Below are 6002 nucleotides of genomic sequence, written 5' to 3'. Positions count from 1 at the left end.
GTAGGTATATGCAGTGAGCTGGGTTCACTCAACACAACAGGAAGTAGGTATATGCAGTGAGCTGGGTTCACTCAACACTACAGGTAGTTATGTGCAGTGATGAGGTGGGTTAAGTAAACACAACAGGTAGTAGGTATATGCAGTGAGCTGGGTTCACTCAACACAACAGGTAGTAGGTATATGCAGTGAGCTGGGTTCACTCAACACTACAGGTAGTTATGTGCAGTGATGAGGTGGGTTAAGTAAACACAACAGGTAGTAGTAGGATGCAGTGAGCTGGGTTCACTCAACACAACAGGTAGTTATGTGCAGTGATGAGGTGGGTTAAGTAAACACAACAGGTAGTAGAAGGATGCAGTGAGCTGGGTTCACTCAACACAGCTAGGTATATGCAGTGATGAGGTGGGTTAAGTAAACACAACAGGTAGTAGGTATATGCAGTGAGCTGGGTTCACTCAACACAACAGGTAGTAGGTATATGCAGTGAGCTGGGTTCACTCAACACTACAGGTAGTTATGTGCAGTGATGAGGTGGGTTAAGTAAACACAACAGGTAGTAGTAGGCTGCAGTGAGCTGGGTTCACTCAACACAAAGCTAGGTATATGCAGTGATGAGGTGGGTTAAGTAAACACAACAAGTACTGGGTATATGCAGTACTGGGTAGTACAATGTGCAGCTCCCTGTCACACACACAGGTAGTCAGTCACTGAATGTGCTGGGCTGCTGGCAGTGGCGCACACACACACTATCAATTAGCAAGGCTGTGCATGCAACAAAAGTGGTCAGTTTGACACACAGTAAAAAAAAAAAGTACAGGATGAGCTCTGACAAGAGCTAGGGTGCTATAAAAGCAATAACAATCAGCCAGGAGCAAAGTAAGCAGCCAAGAACCTAACTAATCTGTCCCTAGAAGAACAAGTCTGCAGCAGCTGTCCCTTTCCTCTCACTAGCAGGCACACGAGTGAGTGTAATGGCCGCCGGACCCTGCCTTATATAAAGGGGGGTGGGGCTCCAGGGCTTACTGTAGCCTGAATGGCTACAATGTGCCTGCTGACTGTGATGCAGAGGGTCAAAGTTGACCCTCATAGTGCATTATGGGGCGAATCGAACTTCCGGAAAAGTTCGCCTGGCGCAGGCGAACGCGAACCCCCAATGTTCGCCTGGAACCGTTCGCTACATCTCTACTGGTGGGCGGCAGCATGGTGGTAAGCCTTTATCTAATGGGCATTACCGTAATCAGCTGCACACAATACAGGACACAGAGCACATAGAGGGGGACACACAGTGCTCTGCTTATGCCGGGGACACTCGGGGTGCAGGGACACAGAGGAGCTGTCTACCTTACCACCATGCTGCCGCCCACCAGAACAGAATGTAAGGCAGACAGCTCCTCTGTGTCCCTGCACCCCGAGTGTCCCCGGCATAAGCAGAGCACTGTGTGTCCCCCTCTATGTGCTCTGTGTCCTGTATTGTGTGCAGCTGATTACGGTAATGCCCATTAGATAAAGGCTTACCACCATGCTGCTGCCCACCAGAACAGAATGTAAGGCAGACAGGTCCTCTGTGTCCCTGCACCCCGAGTGTCCCCAGCATAAGCAGAGCGCTGTGTCCCCCGCTATGTGCATTGTGTCCTGTATTGTGTGCAGCTGATTACAGTAAAACCCATTAGATAAAGACTTACCACCATGCTGCCGCCCACCAGAACAGAATGTAAGTCTTTATCTAATGGGTTTTACTGTAATCAGCTGCACACAATACAGGACACAATGCACATAGCGGGGGACACACAGCGCTCTGCTTATGCTGGGGACACTCGGGGTGCAGGGACACAGAGGAGCTGTCTGCCTTACATTCTGTACTGGTGGGTGGCAGCATGGTGGTAAGCCTTTATCTAATGGGCATTACCGTAATCAGCTGCACACAATACAGGACACAGTGCACATAGCGGGGGACACACAGCGCTCTGCTTATGCCGGGGACACTCGGGGTGCAGGGACACAGAGGAGCTGTCTGCCTTACATTCTGTTCTGGTGGGCAGCAGCATGGTGGTAAGCCTTTATCTAATGGGCATTACCGTAATCAGCTGCACACAATACGGGACACAGTGCACATAGCGGGGGACACACAGCGCTCTGCTTATGCTAGGGACACTGGGGGTGCAGGGACACAGAGGATCTGTCTGCCTTACATTCTGTTCTGGTGGGCGGCAGCATGGTGGTAAGCCTTTATCTAATGGGCATTACCGTAATCAGCTGCACACAATACAGGACACAGGGCACATAGTGGGGGACACACAGCGCTCTGCTTATGCCGGGGACACTCGGGGTGCAGGGACACAGAGGAGCTGTCTGCCTTACATTCTGTTCTGGTGGGCGGCAGCATGGTGGTAAGCCTTTATCTAATGGGTTTTACTGTAATCAGCTGCACACAATACAGGACACAATGCACATAGCGGGGGACACAGCGCTCTGCTTATGCTGGGGACACTCGGGGTGCAGGGACACAGGGGACCTGTCTGCCTTACATTCTGTTCTGGTGGGCAGCAGCATGGTGGTAAGCCTTTATCTAATGGGCATTACCGTAATCAGCTGCACACAATACGGGACACAGTGCACATAGCGGGGGACACACAGCGCTCTGCTTATGCTAGGGACACAGAGGATCTGTCTGCCTTACATTCTGTTCTGGTGGGCGGCAGCATGGTGGTAAGCCTTTATCTAATGGGCATTACCGTAATCAGCTGCACACAATACAGGACACAGGGCACATAGTGGGGGACACACAGCGCTCTGCTTATGCCGGGGACACTCGGGGTGCAGGGACACAGAGGACCTGTCTGCCTTACATTCTGTTCTGGTGGGCGGCAGCATGGTGGTAAGCCTTTATCTAATGGGCATTACTGTAATCAGCTGCACACAATACAGGACACAGAGCACATAGCGGGGGACACGCATTCATTACTGCTCAGCCTAAATACATATATTGCAGTGGCTGGTAGACTCAGGGGCGGCACAATCACGTCAGTGTCTGGTACAGCATATTATTCACGGGGGAGGGGGACACACAGAGGTCTGCCATTGCCATCAATATATGTCATGGCTAACAACACAAGATGGGCCAACATCACTCCGCACATGGGGGGTACACAGAGGTCTGCCATGCATACTGCTCCACTCTGGATGGGGAGGGGGGGATCTTTCCTCGCACAGCCACAACTATACATGCATTTCTGTGCATTGTCTGCTGAGCTGAAGCAAGTGAGTGTGCAGAATGTGGCACACATACCATTACATGTATAGATCTGCTTACAGTATACAGTAAGGCTCTGGTCACAGTGTGTCTTTGTAGCATAACAGCCGAGGTTTGCCACACTGCAATGCACCACCTATGCGATGTAGCAGGTGCAGCAATGCAGCAGGTGCGTTGCAGTGTAATAGTGTGCAGCATTCTAATGTACTGCATGTGGTGTGCTGCTGCATATGCTCAGGTCAATAATTTTTCCCATGTTTTTAGGTATAAGTTGGGCATAGGCTTTAACTCGAGTATATATGGGGTAGATGCTGAAGGTCTGCGAGCATACGCTACAGGTTTCAGGAAATCCCAGATTAGTACCGTGTAGCAGGGAGCAGGTTCAGGTGTCCACATAGATGTCCCTGAATTTTATAGTCTCTGCTACCACTGAGGTCTGAAGCAGAAGAGACCCGAGCCTCAATGTACTGCAGTGACACCCAGATACCCTGTGGCCAGTGCAATAGTCCACTCCTGGGCTGACAATGCTTTAGCTGTAACTGGCAAAGCACAACAGTGCCTCTACTTTATGAGAAAACTAAGGAGCGCTAACCTTCCACAGAAGCTGCTGGTTAATTTCTACAGATGCCCTATAGAAAGCGGTCTGACCAACTGCCGGCCTGGTACAACAGCTGCACCAAGGCTGCCAGAGAAACCCTGCAGCGAGCTGTAAAAACAGCAGAAGTCATTATCAGCACTGAACTACCATCACTGGAACTCTTGTGGAGTAAAACCCCCATTATCCAGCACTGACGGGGATTGCCAAATGCCGGATAAGTGTAGTTTCTGGTTGCTTGAGGGTCAATGTCAAAAAAGACCAGCCTATTTTTTACATAATTGGCCACTGCAGCTTTAAGGCCAAGCTGCAGGGCCGCACAACACAGCACACAAGTGATTCCCCTCCCCCCACAGAACTTTCCGTTGGTGGGGTCTGATCGCCCCCCAGTTGTTTATTTTTCTATTATTTTTTATCCTTTTTCTTGTTTATACCCCAAACCCCTCCCTCCCCTCAGCCAGCTAATCCTAGCGATCGGCTGTCATATGCTTCTGCCTCTCGTCCCCCAGGGGGACAGCCATGCCACACGGCTGTCCCCAGTACAGCGCTGCTACTGATCGCAGTTCTGTACTTAGTTAAAAGATGGCAGTTTCGCCGTCTTACAGTCTCCCGAGCGGTGATCGCCACTCAGAGACTGAAGGCGGTGTGAAGCTCCGCCCCTCAAGCAGGAGATGCGCGCACAGCCTGCTTCAGGACCGGCTCCAGGACCTGACGCCAATTGGTGTTAGGCAGTCCTGGGGCTACCGGCGCATTCACGCCCATTGGCATGAGGTAGTTAATGTTGAAATACGGTAATTTAAAACAAATTAAGACAAAAGAGTCTTACCTTAATGTAACAGAGGTTTATTACTGCATAAAGAACTGTACAACAAGATTTATGCATCCTGCAAGGTCAGAATTTTTCCTTCTGGTTGCTGAGATTTCTGGATAACTGTATAAGACTCGCTGTATGAGAAGGGCCAAAATCATTATCAAGGACAACCCTCCCCCCAGAAATGCCTTGTATGAGCTCCTTCCATCAGGTAGACGTTTGGATCAATCTGCATACACACAAACAGACTGAAAACCAGCTTTTTCCCATCTGCCATAAACTTGGTAAACTCTGAATCCTACCTACAATAATTAACACTGTGCACAAATTGTTTAAATACTTGAAATATCTGGCATACTTGTATAATTCCTCCATTTCCACCTTTGTTACTATCACTATGTGGTTTGTTCTTTAAGCTTAAGTGTGCTCCATTAACTTAATGGGCGCTCCCTGTATAATTAGACCAATAGGCTTCCTGTCACACGACAAATAGCCTATTGGGCCAATCAAAGTGCTGGGATGTCATCCTGTGAAGCCAGGGGCTCAGGGCGGGTTCAGTGGCACGCCCGTTAAGCTAATGGAGCAAGCGTAAGTTAGCAATACCGCAGCATAGAGTGCGCTGGAGATTTTTACCTTGCCCTCCTGTCATTAAGCTGCACTGCTTTAGCATTGGCAACAGATAAACAGACACTGGCAGACAAAACCAAGAACAATAGTCAAGTAGTGTAGGTGGAAAACATTTACAGCATGAGGGTAATAATACACCTGGGCAGGCGATATTGCACTACAGAGGTGCTAGGAGGGTGCTGCACCCCTGCAGTGTTTGGAGGACTGGAGCGGGTGCAGGGGAGTCTCTGCTGTCTGATGGGTAGGATTACCGCAGGAGGGCGGGCTCAGCAGGGGAGGGATAGAGTTCAGCAGGAGGGCGGGCTCAGCAGGGGAGGGATAGAGTTTAGCAGGAGGGCGGGCTCAGCAGGGGAGGGATAGAGTTCAGCAGGAGGGCGGGCTCAGCAGGGGAGGGATAGAGTTCAGCAGGAGGGAGGGCTCAGCATGGGAAGGGATAGAGTTCAGCAGGAGGGCGGGCTCAGCAGGGGAGGGATAGAGTTCAGCAGGAGGGCGGGCTCAGCAGGGGAGGGAGAGAGTTCAGCAGGAGAAACACCTAAAGGTGCTGCTACGCCTATTTGCTCTAGAGGAGATGGTCCTATAAAGGCGGCCCGATGGGAGGAGCTCAAAGAAGTCCTGCTTCATCAGGCAATAACAACGGAGCAATAGCATATGTGCTCAGTAGAAGAGCCAGGCACCAGTAGAGGTACCTGGCTCTTCTACTGACCACATATGCTATTGCT

The sequence above is a fragment of the Hyperolius riggenbachi genome, chromosome 10 (assembly GCF_040937935.1).
Source record: "Hyperolius riggenbachi isolate aHypRig1 chromosome 10, aHypRig1.pri, whole genome shotgun sequence".
NCBI lineage: Eukaryota > Metazoa > Chordata > Amphibia > Anura > Hyperoliidae > Hyperolius > Hyperolius riggenbachi.
Note: the sequence above shows the minus strand (reverse complement) of the source record.